The sequence below is a fragment of the Cydia pomonella genome, chromosome 17 (assembly GCF_033807575.1).
Source record: "Cydia pomonella isolate Wapato2018A chromosome 17, ilCydPomo1, whole genome shotgun sequence".
NCBI lineage: Eukaryota > Metazoa > Arthropoda > Insecta > Lepidoptera > Tortricidae > Cydia > Cydia pomonella.
This window is the reverse complement of record NC_084719.1, coordinates 17,373,821-17,396,139: the sequence shown is the minus strand read 5'-3', so window position 1 is coordinate 17,396,139 and position 22,319 is coordinate 17,373,821. Positions and strand designations below refer to the sequence as shown.

Genomic DNA, 22,319 nt, shown 5'->3' with positions numbered 1-22,319 from the left:
CAGCACAAGGTGCAGTTAATTTGAAAGTCACTATACAGACCAAAACTAAGAGCAGATAGTAACTTTACATTCCGAAAGCACATTTTTTTTCTATTTGTATGACCAACATTATGACATGACAACGTTATGTTGCAAGGAATATCTGAAAACAAACGACTCCAATCGCTTCTGTATGCTATCGAAGGCAGCAGAAGATATCCAACCGACATAGTTTGGGCGTTGGTAATCGACTTAAGCCTTATCTGCGTCGATAAGCAGTGATTCTTAAATAATACTATACTATAGCTATTTGAATACAGAAGCTGTTATGACGCCTACACGGTCCGATTCCAAACATCGCACAGCAATCGAGAAATATAATATTAGCTTGCAAATCCACGCATTGCCATAAAAGCGTAGAGAATCGGCGAGATCAAGTTGAGCGCGTGACCTCAAGGAATAACGAGACGGGTGTTAGCGAGCCGGGCCTATTAGAACAATGGTAGCGCAGGAGCGATCATAAAGTTACGCCGAAGCCGGACGAATGCTGACCTGCCCCAACTGAGCGTGACAACGCTTCCCTATTCACGGCCGTCGCCTTCTGGTTGGAGCTTAATTTTATTCATTAAATATTATATCATAATGTATTTTTTTGGACTGAGAACCAGGTAGGGACGATCCAAAATAAAACTACGGTACGATGTTTTATTTTTAATACACTAATGAATTGGCATGAATCCTAAATTCCGCAAATCAAAAATAGGTTTCAAAATCTGATAACCAAGTAAGCTGATTTTCGAAGCAATTCGATATAAAATTACCTACGTACATATTTATCTATTGCTTGAAATTCTAAAAAACACGTACGTCTGCTTTTTTTACGTATACATAACTATACTACATTAGTAGCAAACATATGTAGAATCCGATTGATAGTAAGCGGTTACCGTATTTTAATGACGGTTTCATAGGTATCCTGGCCAATTGTCCATCCATTATGAACACTTCTAAAATCTATGCAGTGTTTTTTTAAAGAACCCTTACTATCTTTCAGGAAAGACAAGTAACTTAGTAATCCTAGTTAAGTTGCGGTATGAAGTGACGTACGGGAATATTTGCGTTGCATCTTGCCCAGGCGCATATCGGTGGGGACGTTAAAGCATTCCTATTATTCCCACGCACGAGGCACGGATGCGCGTTGCGGTTCCGATCGCCGAGCGCACTAATTGACTATATGGGATGCCAAGGACACCATGTCGAGTCCTCGCCGCCTATCATGTCCAATAGTGGACGTACCTGAGATCCTCTTAAAACTGTAACGTCGCGTGTATATTGATTTGTGTGTATTGTAAGTATTAAATAGGGTCACGTATCGTTTACCTACCACTATGTCCTCTCGGAACTGGAATCTCGTTTTTATGTGATTAACCAACAGGGCATATAAATATAAAAACTTTCCCATTCATAAGATTATCACAATGAAATATAAGGCAGCGTCATATCAACACCACTTTACACAGTTTTGTATAAAAAGTAATAAAGAAGCAAGCGCTTCGCAAATGCTAATGATGAAAATTCTTACTGTAATTACTTTTCAAACCCGTTCACAAGATTATTATAAAGCTAAGCATGTAAACATGTAAATTGTAAATCCCTGGGACATGTTTCCAGAATGGAAATAATTACATACATCCTTAATGATAAAGGACGAGACAAGAACGAGACGACGGGACGCGTGGGAGCTAATAATCCGATGCTATCTGACCAAGAGCTTTTACTTCATTGCAAGAACATTACTTTTCTCACTTCAGTTCAATTTACTTCAGATCTGATCCTTGAAAACGGTACTTGTTGTAAATGAAGGAGCCAATAAAGCTCGCACTCAATAATTAGGAATTGAGAAAATCAACGAATGCAGCTGCCGTTACTATAAATACCGAATTGCACAATCGTTAATTTTGTAATAAATAGCTCGTAAAATCGAACGCCAACTCGTGAGACCCGGTGAGCATTATTACAGACATGCCGCGCCATTGAACACGCGTTTAAGTATTAAAGTGTAACATTTCAATGAAAATAAGTAATACATTATTGTGAAAATATTGTTTAATGTCAGCGCATTACTGTCAATACATTGTAAAATCTTCCTCATACGCGGTCATTCTGTAAATGTTAAAACACCGCAGAATAATTTATAAAATAAGAGGTCTTTGTGGAAGTAAACAGTGGTCAATTACGGTGGTGGGCGCGCGGGCCGCAGCGCTCGGTCCGCGGGGTTCAGAAACAATCGAAGCGATGCGATGCGCGAGATACCGGCCCGTAATAACTCTAATGGCGAGATAAGCCCGCCACTGCGGATACAACCTACGGCCGCATAAATGTGCTCTAACACCGCGCCCGCGCCATCAGATGCGGCAATCTATAATCTAACTACTCGTCTTTAGCTGACAACGTCTTCATTTCCCAAATAAACGCCGATACATATGTGTAATTTTATCAATTTTAATCGATGATTTTATAAAGAAATAATCGTAACCGTCGTAATCGGATTTAAATGTGACTCACCGTCGAACACCAGATTGCATAATTGGATAATAACGGGCACCAAACGGATAACAAGAGGTATTGTGCGTTAAAGAGCGTATCGATGGCGTCTATTAGATTGGACACGGGCGCTCCGCGCACCGAGTGACGCTTCTTACCTCCGCGCAGCCAGCCCGACCAGTTTACGCCGACAACCATGTAAACGATTTATTCCCGAGTCTCGTTTTGCATTACTCGATCGGGAGCCAGGGCTGAGTCCGGGTCCCTATCGGAGCCGCGGGCTCCGAAATAGTAATATAACTTTACAGCCACTTTTGTGGAATGCGTGTTTACACACGGTAATGTTGTTTTAAGCGGACTACCATAAGCGGAGTTTCAATAATGTACTTTTGAATAGCTGTTTAAAAAGTCAATATGATCTTGTAAAAACAAACTCGTTCGTCAATTTGCACCTAATAAACAACTCTACGTAGGTTCCTTACCTATGTTTTAAACATCCGCTATATTGATAGAGTTTTATATTGTTAGACTTTAACGATCTATAAAAACTTGATAATATAAATAATGAACACTACTATCCATAGATGCGCGTGCGCCCGTGAGGGATAGAACATACGCAATGCGCCAAATTAAAAACACTTTTTAACATTACTGACAACATACCAAAAACAACCTACGTAATTTGATCGGGTTATTTGTTGCCCACCATAAAGCATACTAACATTTACAGTGGGAATAAAAAAAATGAGACTGTGACAACGACAAATAATCATAGCGCTTTCTCTGCTACTCCTACAGAAAGTTCCATAAGAGCATCTCGTTCGGTCTTCTGCCGGCTCTACCATTTCATCTCTGTACTTATTGTACCTCTATGCTGCCATCAAATCCCAATGTTGCCAGCTTCTCCTTTTGGCTCGTGATCCAGGCAACCCTGCGCCGCAGTTGACGCACAGTTTATTAAACGATGCTAAATTGGCCGTCGGACCGGCTTCATCCAGCTTCCTATCTTACCGTGCCCTTTTCGCGGGCATAATCTAACTTTACATTACCGATCCACAGATTATTGTAACATACAACTAGTTTTTTCGACGTGTCGGAACTTTTGTTGCAAAAAGCATAATTTGAGGTCATTTCTGAATTGTACCTGGTAACCCTAGTACGCAGTTGTCGCGGAGGTTTATTAAACGACGTTAAGATGGCGGTCGGACCGGCTTCATCCCGCTTCCTTGAGCTCACGTTGCCTCCATAATCAAACATTATATACATTATACCATGATATAAATATAACTAGCCTTTAGTCAAGCGAATATTGTAAGTTGACGTAAAAAAGTTACATATATTTGATATATTGTAATAATGTACGTTAGGAAGGGTACACTGACTACCATGCATAAACTGTACTCGTACTTAAGTTCTAGGTATAACACTTATTCTACTATTTCTACTTTACAATTTAAGAATTTTACTCACACAATTTATCATTATTTTTTATTATATTCATGAAAAATTCATTTTCACTGTTATGACATAATAATCAAAAGTTGACTAGCGATAGATGTCCAAATTACAAGAATTTCATGCCAAAGACGGTCAAATTGTACAATTAAATTATAGGTCTTTGAAAATAAGCAACGAATCACATAATTAAGAATGATTGCACTAACTGCAATGATATGGATTTCAAGTTAAGAATGGGAACACGAAAATAAATAAGAGCATAAATGAAATGGTAAATAACCTTTATAAATATTTAATTGGCACACGAGGACGAGTAGTCTGATTGAAAGCGTTTATTATTAATACGCGGCTGTGTGAGGGTCGCGAATTATTTATCAAGAGGCCGATTGAGTATGAGCAGCGATGGTGCATATAATCGATGTGATTGAGTCGAGCGTGTGAGACGTGTTTCGACTTTTTTAACTCATGCCAAAACAGGACGATGCTATATGCTATGTGTTTTACTAATATTACAAACGCAAAACTTGTGCGGATGAATGTACAATGTTATTCTGTCACCCTATTTATATACTATTCGGTCCAATAATTAGTATGATTGACACATCCTTATTATTCCGGAAATCATTCCATGACAGAGTTGAATTCTAGAAATGTTAGGCTACTTATGTCTTCAAATGATACAATAATTAATAAATCGAATGTGTTATCCATTAATAGTGTAATTACTATGATCAGATGATATGCCTACGCTAACATCAGAAGTGTAGTTTCCACCGCAAGAGAAAGCCTCCCGAAGTTGTAGTTAAAAATCCCAAATAAAAGGCGCAGTGCATTCTTGGGAAGTAGATCAAATACTCGTAACTTTAAGCAGGAATTCACGTTTGATCAATTGCAAATCTATATAGGTTTATTACTTGGTAAACTGTTATCGGCAATTGATGTAAAAGCTACTTTTATCTAACCGTGTCTGCAATGTTTTCCTAACGCGCCTGCTGTTTTCGCTACAGCGTTAACCAGTTTCACACCGTAACCATATTATGTTGATGTATTTACGTTCGCCAATAATTCACTTTATTAATTAGCGTTGTCGCAAATAACTTACGTACGCGTCAATATGATTAGTCAAGCTTTGTAACTAGCAAACTTCCTCAGTCAACTGTCCCGTGGGAACGGTATAATTTTCAATGTTAAAAATCTGTACAACTGCTGTTTTAAGTAGTAAAAAAATAAACGACGTAATTAATAAGGCATTCATGACAAAAATGGTATTATAATAAAGCGTTAAAGTTGAGTCATAATGTACTCAGTCGAGCCATGTTCGGCGGTTATTTTCCGATATCCCATGCCGATAATTCCCATCGCTACTGCCGGCGAGACGAGCGCTCAGAACAAACCAAAGTTCCCGTGACCTTAGCATCCAGAAGAAATGTCAGCAGTCCGTGAGTACACTTATACCGGTTATCATGAGCACAATATTCGCCAGGGAAGAGTAAGCGATTGAAATACACGAGCTTCGACGATTAAAAATCGCCGCGCACCGAAGTCGCGCGCATTCCTCGACGCACTTTTTGCGGATGTCAACTAAAAGCCGGCGGTTGCGCTTGCGCCACAAAGGTGTCTAACCGGTTTAAATTACCATCCCTCCCGCCCCCGTACCGTCATCATCCCGTCTGAAAATTCGACACTCATCAAATACTTGGGTACAGACAGACAGCCGCAGTATCTTAAGCAACGAAGTACGCAATAATGTATAACTGCCAAGTACCTCTTATAAATTAGGATGGGGATTAGCAGCATGATTTTGGAATTGTTAAGCCACCAGTTGGCGAGCTAGCTGGCTTTGATTTTAAATTACCTATATTATTTTGTTGCGTCGCAATATCCTCAGCCTCTCGATCTTTCTTTTGGTCATGGTCATGTCCTGATGTCACATTTTATCACTGGGTTATCGTTTTGTCATCTTATGTCCGTTAAACAAGTAACGTAATTTTTTTTTACTTTTTAAAGGCAACAAAACTACTTACTACTATTTATTAATGATTAGTACTTATTAATGACTACTTTATTTAACTTAAACCGCTTCTGTGTGTTATTTTCATTTATGGAGTTGAGCAATAAATATTATTTGTATTGTATTGCATGATGGAATAGTTCTACTTCATATTTATATTTCATTTACACACAAGCCTTCTTGAGCTTACTGTGGGGCTTAGTCAATTTTGTCAGTGTCCTAATATTTATTAATTTTATTTTAATAGGACTGAGCCCAGCATGCAGCATGCAGTGCCCTGACAGGGTTTGTGGTACGTTTACCACACTACCTACTGTTTTCTAGTTATACGTCCAATTGTAAACCCACAAAAGCAATCAATAAATGAAATATGAGTTAAGTGATAAAGCCGCATATTACGCAGATCAAAACAAAATGTCGCGATCACAGCTCTCAAGTACCATATTTATGAACATGATTGCATAGTCTTGTCAGTTTATTTGCCACTCGCATAGGAACGACTAACAAGCCCGTTGTCAAGGAATTCCATGTTCAAAACACGCTTGTCCGGAATGTTATTTGTATTTGTTACTAAACAAGCTTATATGGCTGGTACATGGATACTTGAATAGTAATTTACGTGTTAAAATGGTATTTTATAAAATTTACTATCAAGAATTTTACTAAGTACACTCGCCATCAGATACAGAGCGGTCGAGTTGCTCAAAAATATCTGAACACGCACTCTAACGCCTTGACAATAGAGGCGTGTTCACGTTCAGATTTGTGAGCGCCTTGGCCACTCCGATACATCTGATGCCCACTTTAACAACAGTTGATACATTGAATAATTATTAACAATTACAGGTAATCGTCTGTCCTAGGATGTAATTAAAATCGTTTACCGAGCGCTGGCAAGTAGAACACTCAAGTGAACCAGTATTAAAAAAATGCGTATAGTTATTGCACCATACCCAGGTTCTGATCTGAGGACCTACCGCGAACACCGAAGTTCGCAATATTGCTAGCATCTTTCTGTCACTCAAATGACGCCTTCATTAGATTTTCGCGGAAGGCCGTCCTCTGATTCCTAGAGGGTTCAACTCTGTAAGCTACATAAATATGGCTTGTCGGATCCACAACGAGTAAAGCCATTACAAACAGCTCGTACATATAGAGGAGACAATACAAGGTGTTTCTATTAACGGCATTGAAGCATCGCGGACATTAGATGGGACTGAATAGATTGCGCAATCACTGCGACATGCATACAATTACCGTTTAACCAAACCAAACATTATGTAACTGCAGGTACCATTTTACGAGTGTCGTCAAGGTTTGCAAGCATTAATTGCATATTGTTTGCGTAAATTCATAATTGAATATTTTTAGCATTTACGACATTTATCCACAATATTTCCACATTAAGATAGGTGTCATCCTGTGTTATTACATTAAATTGAACAATTTATTTATTTAGCAATGTGACATTTAAGTAATAAATATGATTAACACATATTTGGCGTCATCCATTAATTAGACACAAAATTTCGAGTATTTGGACCCCCCCCCTGTCTCCTTGACACGTTTTCCTGTCTCTTTAACATATACATTTGGCATGACTCCCCTCACTCCCCCTGTTGCTGTGACGTAACTAAGCCAATCCAAAAGAGACTTCAAGTAGCTGTCATAGAGCCCATCATTCGGCGCGAGAGGTATTATGAACAAATGCCGAGATATCATCCAAAGATGACCAATCAATGACTAAAAGCGTCCAATGGTACTTCGATTCTTTTGTCTACGGCAATTGTCACGTCTAAACAGTTTACTCGTTAAACATTTTTATTTGACTCTTTATCATCGTGTATAATTTAAGACAAAGAATGAATATTTGTTCTTTTTGTTTACCTATACTTGAAAATCATTGAGATCAGTATTCTGTTAAGAGCTACCTAAATGCTACAAGGTTAGCCATGTTTACTCAATATACTCTCAATAGCAAGCAAAATCGGTCAGTTTATAGGAAAAAATATGTACTACAAAGTGATTCGTTTCCATCGTATATCAGTGTGCATGTACAGCTGTTAAAATATATCGGAGCGGCCAAGGTGTTCATAAACACGAATCCTCTTTTATAAAGACGTTTAAGTGCATGTGCAGACATTTTTGAGCGGCTATGGACGCTCCGAAATATCTGATAGCGGCTGTACATACACTGACCGTACTCAATGAGATAATCCGGAATATACCGAACGCCTACCTAAATTCCTAACCACAGATACCGTAATCTCGTTAAGCCCATCGGATAAGACAAGATCAACAGGGTCCTAACGGTGCCGGCGAAACACATCAATCTGTATTGCATTCGCCATTGCGACTCAGCAGACTGCCTCCCGAAGATCCCGTATATATATCCCGATAGGGAGGCGTTTACGAAAAGTCGCGGACGTCTCAAGTCTGTTGTAAAATGCCACACCGCCGCTGCATAACTAAGTAACAGTTTTTACTGTTTTTAACCCCCGACGAAAAGAGAGTGTGTGTGTTCGTGTGTTTGGATTCAGTTTTTTTATTGTTAGCAGTTTTCGTAGCAGAGGCTCTTAGGAATGTATTGTCAAAATCAGTTCATCCATGTCATTGCATTGAGTTTAAGATAATACTAATTGTAATGTACTTATAAAACCGTCAGTATTTATAAGAGGCTAGTAAATAGAAGTACTATTAGTTCTAGTGATTACGAGTTCTGCATCTGGTTTCTTAATGAAAGAGATGAACAAAACGTTCACCATTGTACGTAAACAGGGACGTATTTTAAATGAGCGGATGCGCTCTCGAACTAAATCAATAAGCTAATCTTTGGTAACCACAATACTGCAACCATTGTGTAATGATCTGTGCAAGTCCCTCTCGACTCCCTCCGTAATGATCGGACGCCAATTAACATAAACCAGAACCGGCCTAGTAAAACGTTATCAGAAATGCACGCAGTAAAAGGTTTAACGAGAGCAATTGACCGTAATATAATAGTAATGAAATATTGAGGAGTGCTTCGAAATGGAAGAGTAGATTATTTAATTAACAGGTAATGCCTCTAGTTAGGGTCATCACGCCATCAGTCATTATGATTTTGACCTGCCATTTTCATAGCTGTTCAATTACAATAATAAGGTAAATTCTTATATTGTTTGATCATAACTATATTAATTAGGTAATTAGAAATTAATTTCATAATCAAGGGTTGGCAACGCGCATGTAACACCTCTGGAGTTGCAGGCGTCCATAGGCTACGGTGACTGCTTGTCTGGTACTTTGAGTTTGAAATTAATACCTATCTAACCGTTTGCTGTGTTACACGTCGTCAGCTAAAATCGCAAAGCTTTTACTTATCTATAATTCAAGGACATTAGGATTGTCAACTTTAGTCTACAATACCTAAAGTTGTAAACCTCTTAACTCCTTTGGAGGCGATAAGAGGTTTGCGACTTTACCCGACGACATCTGACTACGTAAATCCAGGCGCTCTCGAGATAAACTAAAACTATCCACCTCTTTCTAATTATGTAAATAAGAAGAAAGACGCTGTCTCGCACGACTAGTAACTTGATAGACAATCATGCTCCGTTTCATTATAATTAAGACTACACGACTTTTTCTATAAAAAAAGGGATTTCAAGCTCCATACTCGAACTGACTCGGAACGGAATTTACTCGGAAGATTTTTTAGGTAGTAAGAATGTACGCATATTCGCGATGAGAGATTCTACGCTACTATAGGACGTTTTTAATCTGAGCTTAATACAGTTAATATTAGATTAAAGTCTTGTTTTTAAAACGAACTATCTCTATTAGAATCTGTTAAGTTTCCCTGTTAATAATAGAGTACATAAGAATGCCGTCTATCAATTGTTCAGTGGTAATGACTAACCATTCTACTATGGAATGAAACCATCGTGCGAAAACAATACTGAAAGCAGCATATCAGTTACTCCCATGAGATGACCTACGCAACTGTGCTGAAAAATCGAGAATCCTGAAAACAACTAATAGGTACATGGTAAATACTCCGTAATAAATATACCAATCAGGGATTTTCTCAGAGTATACAATTTGCTGGTAACCCTGACTATTATAGCAAAATGAGTATGACCGTGAGCCGTCTCCTGTCCCATGTCCGTTGAACCCGCTAACAATCGAGGGTAATAGACAGATCAAACTTAGTTTATTTGACCGTGAAACGATTGAAGGCCATTCGTTAGCCGCCCAGGCGTGACTGCGCCGCGCAAGCACCTACTTATCCGGAGTTATTCCTATCTATCAAGCGTAGAATTTAATTAATCATATAAACCAGTAATGTTGTACTCATCTTAATTTGTTTCCAATTCTTTCTTTCAATTGCTTTCTTAAAGAAGCCCAAGGTCCGCAAATATATATATATTCGCGACTGTCGCCTGATCTCTCAAATCCTAAGATTTGTCCGGTTTACTCATGATGTTTTCCTTCGCCGAAGAGTGAAGCTGGTTAGTTATACACGATACAACATAAAGTGGAGTTTTATAGAAAAGATAAATTAAGTACACAAACCAATTTACGTTCATTTCTTCGTAATTCCACACTTTTTATGGACAACCATGATTTATGAACAGTTTGTATACTTAAACCTTTTATTTATATCAATTACTAGTTAAAATATATGTTCATTATTAATATTTCAATGAAAACAACCATCGTAAAACTTGCCTATCGAACTCCACTTTAAATGCCGAGATACTCTTTGGTATTCGAAGTTGGATCCGGTCGGGTTCGAAGTCACGAACTCCTCAAACTCAGTGCTTATGTGTAATGGTGCGACCAGACATGCAGGGATTCGCCGAATGAGCTCGCCAATTATGCAAAACTGTTACGGATCGGATCAACAATAGCAGCTTTTTAGAGCTTTACCTTACCTTACATTTGTGTCAGAATGTCCTATTTATTTTTATTCTAATTAATCTTGGGGTCATGTTATGCTGGTTCGCACAAGAACTCTACTGACTTGCACTCGCGCAATCATAGAGAATATAACTCAGCCGGCACGGAATGCATTCGCATCAACATATAATGTGCTATCTATTAGTCCCGATATGTTCTCAATTTAGAATAGTAATGTAAAATGCCCTTATTAGAATCATTTCATAAAATTGTCCAGATTTGGATCGAAACTCACGCAACTAAATACATTGCAGAGACGAGGAAATGATAAAGAATGCTGTTATGTCTTTGAGATTTGCCTACAAGGTTTCATTTCGTATAGTATGAGGCGTATTTTTTATTTAGAAACCAGTCGTATAAACATATCAAAAATGCAATACAAAAAATGTACCACAACAAAAGGAAAATACAACAAAAAGACCTGGAGGTTCAATGTTCATAAATTATAAATTATGTTAACTGAAATAAATATAGTTAAACCTAATGCAAATTTTTGTATCGGATAGAAAAATAACTGATATCTGTACTTATGTACTAAAACAACTTACGTTAACTATATTTTTAACCAACGAATTTTGAAAGCAATCCACTTCGAACAGATATTTGTTACAGTAACTAGGATCTCGTCTGAAATATTAATATTATATGAGGTTTATGCGCCGGGCAGATCGCGCAAACGAATAAACACAAACAGGGTGCACTAATCTAAAAAGCCTAAGTAGTTTTGTTTGTGCGTCCTTGCTTATGAATCAATTAACGTTTTTATTTCAAAAAAAAAAAAAAATTCAAAACACCGCCTCGCCTCGTCCTAAAACGACCTCTGGCCACAAATTAGGGAATACCTATTACTGGAAGTAGGTCTTTCGTCTGAATATGCAACATACAGGAGTGCGGTGAGTCACACGTTTACCGATACGGGCAGATAGCTGGGTAATGTATGCTGGGAACAGTGGTGTCAATGTGAACGCTAACCGAGTGGGTACGTGATAACGCTTTTCTAGTCAAAATAACTATCGTGGGTTAAGTTTATGCATCATAGAGCGAAAAAATGGAAAAAAGAAAAAATAGTATAAGAGTTACCTAATTTTAGTGCGCTCTCTATATGTTGATACTTACGAGGGCTTGTTACGCTAGTTCGCCCTGGAGATCGTGCTTCGTGTAAATGGGAATATGCCAGTGTATCGAGTGTGTTCCCCTTGTTGACGCTCCCGATACGGCTAGACGGATACCAATATATCATATTTATCTTGTAATGTTGTTTTTTCATATTTTTGTCGTACATGTGTTAGGAATTAGAGGGCAACCCAAATACAAGGAGTTTTTGTGTTGTTTTTTTCCCGATGCTTACGGGGTTGCTCCTCTTTGTTATTAGAAATTTCAACACACGAAATACGCTCAAAATGCTAAAGCAGTAAAATACGTACGGAAAACCTTTTTAGGGTTCCTAGTTGATTACGAAAACATAAAAAAGGTTTGTCGTATAAACCTGGAGGTGATATATTTTTGGCTGGTACTGTATAGAAGGCAAACAAAAAGTTTAAGACAGTAAGACACGTCACTGCGTAGCTTACGCAGCATGTTTTAGCATTGTCTAATCTTTACTTGCCCCGTATACACATGCCCCAACTTTTAGTCATCCTGACATGTTGACCTGGATATGAACGAAACGAACAATATTAACATTTAGTTCAACAAAGAACGTGTATAATATTAGGTACTTTGTCTTAAATGTCAACGAAATATTCTGCGAAGAATATTAATGCTTTGTTTAAATATTTGGTTTAAAAAAAATCGAATAGTCTGGACAAGGTCGTATATAAATTATGCTGTAAACGCTGTACGCTAAGGTGACAATTTGTGTAATTAAGATAACATTTTGCGCGGTAATTTCAAGGCTACGGAAATCGGACACATGTTTAACGCGGTATTCATGGTAATGCACAAACAAGTGGAAACCAGCGCATGATTAAAACATGAGCCCTAAATTATTAAACACATTGTAAATTCACGAGACGAACACGAATTCCTGAAAAGATGAAATGCAATGAACTCGGATAATTTGCAATTTAATAAACATATTTTTTTGTAGATGTGTAATAAATATGAGATGAACTCGCAGCAGTCTAAGCGGTCAAGCGAAGAGTAGGTACGAACTATTATTAACTTGACCTTAGATAACGTCGCATATTCATCTTAATAGGCTATTATTTTTGTACATTACGGACCACTAGACCATCAAGTGAAGAGATCATATTTCTCGCAGCGAAAATGTCAAAGAAAGACTTCGCACTTATGCCTGATCGTCCGGAAAGACGACGCGTGGGAAGGCCCTACACCAATCAAAATAATGACTTCGTGAAGGATCGCTGTATTTAGAGCCACTCTGGATGGCATTTTTGACATTTAACACAGTCAATACATTTCAATCTAAAATATATTTAATATTTTTTGAATAATATATATAATATTTTTTGAAAATAGGTGATAGGACAACTGTCCAAGGCTGTAGACTTTTTCTTCGTTAGATTTATTTTGAGCCGGACACAAAAAAATCTCTTACATGCATAGATATAAAAACTTATAATAAAACCGCACATGCAGCATACTCCGAGTACAGACAACGCACCTGACAATCGTGCTGGTCGTGGTAGGAGCTGACCAGCTGGCTGACGTACTCCCAGACCTCGCCGGGCGCCGTCCAGGCCGCCGCATTCGCCGCGTGCCGCATCATGCCAGCATCACACAGCACAGGTCAACAATTTCACACTAGGTTTGTTACGAAGCACTCAGAACTTGAGGGCGTATGCACTGTCTTTAAAATTGAGGGCTCATTATCAACGGAAGGATTCCGTTGTCTACCAGTTTACTTTCAGTTATAGTATACCACTTGGGTAATCGTACACTTCACAAATCTTCACTTCTAACGTCAGGTTTCTGTTTAGATTTGAATACGTCCTATAAAGGAAAGCATACCGTTTGCTTAGCTCTCGTAAAACATCACAATTCACAACACTTTCTTGGCGTTAGGTTTCTGTATACGTTCTAACTAGCGCGCCTGACGGGCCGACACTAGCATTGACGGGCTATTTATATTGTTTTATCCTCAATCACGCGCAACTGGGTCGCGATCTACATCACACACTGCAAGATTACTATCGGAGTTATCCTAACTTTCGGTTGTGAGGATTATGATTTAGTATTAATACATACATTCATATAATCACGCCTATTTATAGTATTAAATATAAATTTTACTGTTTAACAGATTATGAATGAAAAATCTCTAAGAAAGGAAACTAAACAAAACAACTTTACTAGTATGTCAGGACAGCCCAGGGGCTGAGGAGTCTATTACACAGTTTACTGTGCACTGGTATACATTATTATATACATATTTCAATCATGTATTATTTAAAGTAATAAAAACGACAAGAAAGTGATAAACTATTGACTGGTACTCTACAATAAATTAAAATCATAATCGAATTGCATTTCAATGTGGAGCGTTTCTTATAGGAATCAAACAATAATATTTTTAAATTTAATTAACACACTTAAACCTGAGTTGAAGTGCTTAACGCTTATCTAATAATAGCAATATGCAGTCATAATAATGAGTAATTGGCAGTAGAGCGATCTCGGGACGAATCCATCGGCTCCGCGGGCTGATAGCGCGCGACCTTGGCTAAACGACTGATAAGGGATATTCGGCAACACTCCCGCTTATCACCGCTTGTTTGCTGTTTGTTTTGCATGAAATTAGTGTCGCGAGGCGCGATACAGACGTGATCGCGAATTAATGAACTGATAACGCGCGCTCTACATATTTATTAACATAAAGAGTTAGGCATAAAGTATGTAAGTATACATCATCATTATTTCTAATTTGAGACTGAGAGAATTTAAAACATTTTGATTTTCTACATTAATATAATGATATCATTTTGGGTTATATTTGGAATGAACTTATTTGGTTTCAAGTATTCGTTGGTTTTAAATTTTAATCCAAAATATTAAAAATTAAAACCAATTGTATTGTTTGGAATTGTCCAAACTGGAAGTCATTGTGGTATACCAATTTTACCTAAACCTCATTAAACACAATTTTATATGAAAGATCCAATGTTATGGCAGTTTAATCACAGCACTAAGATCACTTCGATCCGAGATCCACAGTCTATCACAGGCACAGTCAATAAAGCGGTTGGCGGGAATACCGCGCGTCGACGCGATCTGTGCGCCCGAGACGCGCGCGCGCTGAACGCGACCTAGCTAATGACCGGCGCGGCGTATTCGCGATCCCCACCACAACCCGCTATCAAACCAGTTTACGTGAAAAATTTTAATACCGAGTGACGACCGCGCTTTCCACGCCGGGGGAGGAAAGCGGCCGGGGGCGCACCGGAAATGCAGCGGCCGGCACGCGTGCCAAGCGCACCCACCGCCTTAATTAAATGCACACCTACCCCTTCGCTCTCACCTCCAAGGGCTGCGATGTTATTCAGAGAACAGACCAGTCAAAGGACCCAAGGAACCAGAATCAGAGCGCTTTCCGGCAAGAGACTATAGCTTCATATGTCAAGATCGTTACATTGGTTCACCTGCGCTCAGTAAGCTATGGGGACTATGGGAATGCTCGACTTTATTACAGCAATACGATCAAACCACAAGCAAGTGATCACATCAGGTCATCAAATATAAAATGCACCCTAAGATTACGCGTAGTAGTTTGCACTCGAGCTCACAGTTATACTGGTGTGTTCAGTCGAACGTACGTCGGGTGAGAATAGGGCTAGCTACCCCTCTAGCAGCCACGCAATGCACTCCCAACTAGCAATAACACGCTTACAACAGTCTCAAGACTACAATTTTTTCGCTCTTATATTGATTTTATATCATCGTATAAGCCCGGATTTGGGCACAAATTATAAGCGTATTTATTTTAATATCGTTCTAATATCAGTCTAATTGAATGTTGTTTGCGTTTACAGTAATCTTCCCAAAACTAATTTAAGCTACCTCAGGCTAATATCGCTTTTACATAAGTATCTTGTAAGCCTAAATAAACTTATTTTGATTTTTTGGAAGATCACACAGAGTTGAAACATTCTATTTGTAAAGTATAAGTGTACGAATAAAATTAACTGCAGCGTGACAAAAAAAAAGTGTAAGTATTTATCAAACTGTTTATGAATTATGTTTAAATATAATAACGTGCTCGTTATCATCGTGTGTGTTCATGTTTTACGGTAAGTATTCACGTGGGAAAATATTATTTACTGTAAAGTAAACCCTGTTTTACGCTTCAAACTTCATGCGCCTGATCAAATATGGGTATTTGTATCCTCTTATAATTATTTTATTTATTTATTTGTATTGATAGTCAGCCATTGCTGTAGGTGTATTTTTCAAGCGCACTATTAGAGTATTTTAAGATTATTTACACTAACTTTGGCATTCTGAATATAAATGATGTGGCCATGTTGAATTAATTAGGGTTTCTTGCTTTACTTAGTAAAACCCTTAATATATTTGTTTATCCTTACTTGATTACTAGACACATACTAATAAACTAAATGTCTTTTTATTTAAGTGACAAGGTTGTTGATGCGAAATGCTTAAATTTATGGATTCCCAAAATCGATTTAAGATCAAACCATCTTATATTAAACTTGTCTTGTGTGATTTAGTATCCTGATCCTATATCACTCCAATATCTTACTAAAGTGCCGCTGTTGATCTCATTATAGCTTTAAATAAGATCAAAAAAGTACGTACTTACAGTATCCTTATGCTATGCTGATATTAGCCTTACATTCTTACAATAGCATTTAGAAAGTCTAATATAAAATCAAATGAACTTAGAGAATGGGGATATAAGACCAGGTACTCTCAAGATCAATGAGACTTCGTTAATGTTATTGTAGGAGCAAGAGGCTTATAATAGTATTATGCTATGCTGATATTAGTCTTGCATTCTTACAATGGCATTTAGAAAGTCTAATATAAAATCAAATGAACTTAGAGAATGGGGATATAAGACCAGGTACTCCCAAGATCAATGAGACTTTGTAAATGTTGTTGTAGGAGCAAGAGGCTTATAATAGTATTATAAAATGCTCTTATAAACATATATAAGACTAGGTAATAAGACTGACCTTACTAAAGTCTGTCCTAGCTTGTCTAAGACTCATATAAGAGCGATTGTTATTCCAAAACAATAATAAGAGCGCTATAAGCTCACCACTCTTATAAAGTGCGCAATCTGAGAGTTTTTTGCTTGTTGGGCTGTCACAACACACGTTTAATTGCCAACGATAATGCACGCACCTATTAAATACTAGTTTAATAGGGAACGCGCGTTCCTCACCTGCGATTACCTATACATTTTGTCACAAATTAGATTATATCAAAGACTACGTGTCTTTATAAGTTCACTCATCAAGGAGATTTTAACAGACCTACAGTTGAGCAGCTTTATTACAGAATTCTTATGGTCACCTCCAGTATCCTCATAAATCTAGCCTGTTACCTAGTTCAATAACAACGCAATATTATGTTGTTACGTAAATATGCAAAAAAATTATCGGACCTAGGGAAGTGAGTCAAATTAAACTTACAAGAATGATTAGGTACAGACACCGAGACAGATGGAACTAAAAGATTTATATAAAATCGATTTAACGAACTTTTTAAACGACTAGAAATCCTTTTTGGGCCCCCGAGGCCGGTATGGGAATGGAAACATTAAACCTGCTCAACGAGTTCTAATAAAAAAGAGTAGCGTTCAAAACGACCAATTAATTTAGAAGTGATACATTTATATTTCAACGTGTTTGTTTTTTTATTACCCCATTATTTAATCTGTTGTAGTTCATATAAGTAACTACTAAATCAACATTTTATTAAGACCGACTACCATAAATTCGATCCAACCGTCAGGAAAAACCGGAATCCGACTTTATTTGGAAATTTTGATGGATTCCACGGCCAGATTTCGATTCTGGAGAGTAAAATGGGAACATTTTATGAGACTTAAGCTGTCTAATAAAAAAAAATCGTAAGCCTAAATGAAGAGTTCCTGGATAAATGCTAATTGCGCACGTCAAATAAATTGGTAGGGACCTATAGGGACGCCCGATTTTTTCAGATTAGAAATTGTATAAACCCGCAAAAAGTAGTGATAACTTTTTTCCTCCAAAATTTTATCTGAGTAACTATGCACTGAATTATAGTGTCGTTTACATACTATTGTACCGGAATATTAGATATCATAGGAACCCTAGCATTTCGGAAGAAAAAGTTAATTACCTTAATTACCACTACTTTTGAGTTCTAATCTCTAAAACAAACGGAATATAGATTGACTTTAAATGTATAAATTGTATATGCAAATGTCAGTCACAATGAAAAAATCAACGATGTTCAACCTGGCCAACGTGGGACTCGAACCCACATCTTTGGATTGCCGGTCCAACACGTTACCAATTCCGCTAGCTGACCATCCATCATTCAACGCGAATTCAGCCATTGCAACTGTGACAACGTTACTAGCGACATCAGCACTTTACGCTTCTTGCATACCTCCCGACCACACAACTCCTGGTTGTGTTAAGCCCGCAGCGGTTGTGTTTATGGATTCTAGTGTGGTACGTCCCACAGTAAAAAAAGGAAAAATAATAACATTTAAGTTGATTTTAAATTCCTTCGTTATAGCCATAGTAAAAACTTAAATGGCTTAAAATTAGGGAAGCCGGTGGGAATCGAATTCCATAGTCACTCCGTCCCATTTAAGTCTTAAATACTTGCTTGATAGGAGCTCCGTTCGGTTAACGTTGCCGCTGACTAACAAGTAACAACATTATGCAATTGGTGTCCGCAAACCGCAAAGTGAACGACCGCGACACCGCAACCATTTTATAATGGTGCGAACTGGGCTCTAGTTTCTGCACCCCGCGATCAAATCAAACGCCATATAAAGCGCACTGGTTAAAGAAAACTGGTTACATCAATGTAAGGCAAAAGGTACTTTGGCGAAAGTCGATAAGGGCGAATTCAAGATTCAAAAATTTCAAAATATTCTTCACACAAGTTGGCCTAAACAAGCATTTTCGAATCGTCGTCATAAACATCCTAATTGGTCATCATTTCAGCCTCTTCTCACCCACTGCTAACGTGTACGCCACTTATCCCGGTTCTGAGCTAGTCCCATCCAGACTGCCCCCGCTATCTTCCGAATATCGTCCATCCAAAAAGTCAAAAAAATAGTCATGCAAGTAGACACATCGAACTCCGAACGTATTTACCGTTTCATTTTCTTTGAATACGGAAAGCAATGCTACTGAAATTGCAAAACATCAGTTTAATAGGGCTACGTTCTTAGAAATCAATTACAAACATGAGTACGATAAACAAAACAGTTCTGCTATTTTAGGATGGCATTGATATACCTACCGTTATATGAATAGCAGATGTTATATTCTGATAGCTAATCGGCCAAAGGCGAGTGAAACGCTCAGACGAACCAGTGTAACACCCCGTTTACATGGCACTAATAGTAACACTCTAAACTGATCATTATTTAGGAAATTAGCAGTTAACTATTAGTGTTCACTTTTCACTGTGCACGGTACAGTCACGGACTTCGGTTCAAGCTGATTTGGTTATCAATACTAACGGTATGAAATGTCCAATGTAAAGTCAACCCTAATGGCTCAAAAATAAAGTCCGTGACTGTACGAGTTTCTTGTAGTAATTTAGGTGAAAAAAAAATCTTTTTTATTTATCTTCGCAAACTTCAAACGCCTGGCGATTACCGTGCAAAACTGACAAAATTCAAGGGAGAACTAAAAACTCGCCAGGTTATGTCACAGCCTAATCGTAAGGCAAGTAAGTATATGATGCGATTGTCCCATTCGACTCTATTTTCAATGGATAAAAGGATGACGGGAGCATTCGATCATCAAATGCGAGACGATTATCGAGCGCCGCGATATCGTATAGGTAAGTAAGTGTAGTTTACATCATACTTAATAGCACTAGTAAGTCTCAAAGTTGGGTCTCCATTGTTTCGCATAAAGTTATTGAACGTCCGCATTTTCGTTAGTTATAATTTGGTTTTTCTCATAAACGCGTAATTTTTCAGGATTGCATTTAAACAAACCTATCTATAGGATAACTTAATCCTGAAAAGTTAACGGTTTCAGAATTATGGCTAATGACAATCTGATAATCATTATATTATGACTTTCAATAATTATGTCAAACAAAAGGATCCGTCATAGTTCAGTTCACTCACATTCAGTAAGCTACAGATTTATATTAGATTTAGATTTATTTCTTTAATATTACTAAATTACAATATAAATAATTTTACACTAATCAATACGAATTTATGTTATGATCGTCAAATAGGAAAACAATTTGATTATATACAAATGTCAATCAATAGACAATTAACAAGAATACAAAGCCTGTCCGTAATGTACCGGCTACAAAATGTACACTTCTCGAAACCTAGACAGCGTCATAGTGACCTCATACTTACTTTAGGCTTAGACAAAAGTTAAATATAGCAAACGAGGCCACGTGTTCACTCAACTTCAGTCTAATGGACACGAACAATTCGTACTCATAAATAGTAGTATCATATCATAGAACTTTAAAGAAATTAGTTCGTTCAGTTGGTCAGGGTGCTTAGCCAACGTGCCAAACAACTAACGATCCAACGCTCCGTAGCGTAGTCATCTCTCTCTATCACTCGTCCGTATTAGTGCGACAGTGACAGTTGAGTTTCGTTCGCTACGGAGCGTTAACGATTGGCACGTTGGCTACGCACCCAGGTCTTATAATCAAATCATAGAACCAATATAAACGTTGTGGAATACAGATAGTTTCTACAGATCTCAAGATCACAGTATGCCTCCGTCTCGGGGTCCCGTCTGCGCCCCCCATCGCTGCCCCTGCGGAAGTGCGGTTGACCGATCAGGTCACCACGGACTTTCCTGCCAACGAAGCGCTGGCCGCTTTTCAAGACATGCTGCCCTCAATGACATCATCCGCCGGTCTCTAGCCTCAGTTAATGTGCCGGCTCTTTTAGAGCCGACCGGCATATCCAGAACTTGAGAACTGACGGCAAGAGACCGGACGGGATGTCCCTGATTCCGTGGAGTATGTATGGGACGGGTGCTGGTTTGGGATGCAACGTGTGTAGACACACTAGCCACGTCACATCTCCACCGAACTTCTGTAAGGCTACGGTCGTACTGCACACGCCGCACGCAGCCGACAACGTCCCGTCGCATGATGGAAGACGCTGGACGCAGCCGACAGCGGGTGTTTTGGTCGTTTTGAGACCGTAGCCGCAGCGGCCAGTCGCGGCAGTTTCCGAGAGTTTTTGTAGCGAAAGGACGTGTGTGTGTAGTATTACGATGGAAAAAACTCTAGCGTATTTACTGCTTAATGAGGAAGATCATGAGGACATTTTATTTATGATATCAAGGAAGCAAAAGAAAAAGAAGAACAATAGATTTAAAGCTTATCACGTGTATCGTACAAAATACTATTCGACTTTACTAACTCAATCAATAACTCGTCTTTTTCTTTCGTAAATTTCTCCATTTCGAGCTAGCGTCCAGCCGCAGCAATGCTCCAAAATGACTAAAGACGCAACGGCCAGCGGGCGGCTGCAGCGGGCGGCGGGGGGACGCCGCACGCAGCGAGCGAAAACGACCACTCCCGAGCATTCTCGAACACACCATTCAGACGCTGCGTGCGACGTGACGTTGTCGGCTGCGTGCGGCGTGTGCAGTACGACCGTAGCCTAAGGGCAGCGGCCGCGGCAGACGCGGCGGAGAACGCCAAGGTAGGAAAATACAGGGGTATCGGCGCCGAGTATAATTTTATTCCATTCGGTGTCGAAACCCTTGGTCCGTGGGGCCCTGGCGCTGACGCCACAGGAGATCAAAGAGCTGGCAGCTTCCTCGCTCAACGCATCAGTCTAACGATCCAGCGAAGAAATGCTGCCAGCGTCATCGGTACTATACAGCAGGGGGCATTTATTGTTTTATTTTAGATTTAATTTAGTCATATTTTACTTTTAGTTATAGTTCTTATTATTCATTCCAATAATTATTTTATATCATATTTGTATTTCTTTGTAATTATTCTTAAGTCTTAATAAAATAAATAACAGTTACCGTATTAAAAAAAAGGATTTTGTTTAAAAAACAACTAGTTTTATTAATTTTATGACACATTATTAAGGATATGGGAATGTAATTTCTGGTTTTAATATTTAGAAGCAAAAAAAAGTAGCCTGTATCCAGATAGGGGGCATTTATTTCATTATTTCTTAATTTTCGACAACAAAAGATAGAAATTA

General features: G+C 38.4%; 1 protein-coding gene and 1 non-coding gene across 2 annotated transcripts in view; both read right to left on the bottom strand.

Annotated features, from left to right (window-relative positions):
* Window positions 1–22,319, bottom strand: part of LOC133526979 (uncharacterized) — a 93,918-nt gene that overhangs the window by 61,320 nt on the left and 10,279 nt on the right.
* Trnaa-ggc (transfer RNA alanine (anticodon GGC)) lies at window positions 18,368–18,439 on the bottom strand. The gene has a single exon. It is a non-coding gene; the product is annotated as a tRNA-Ala (tRNA).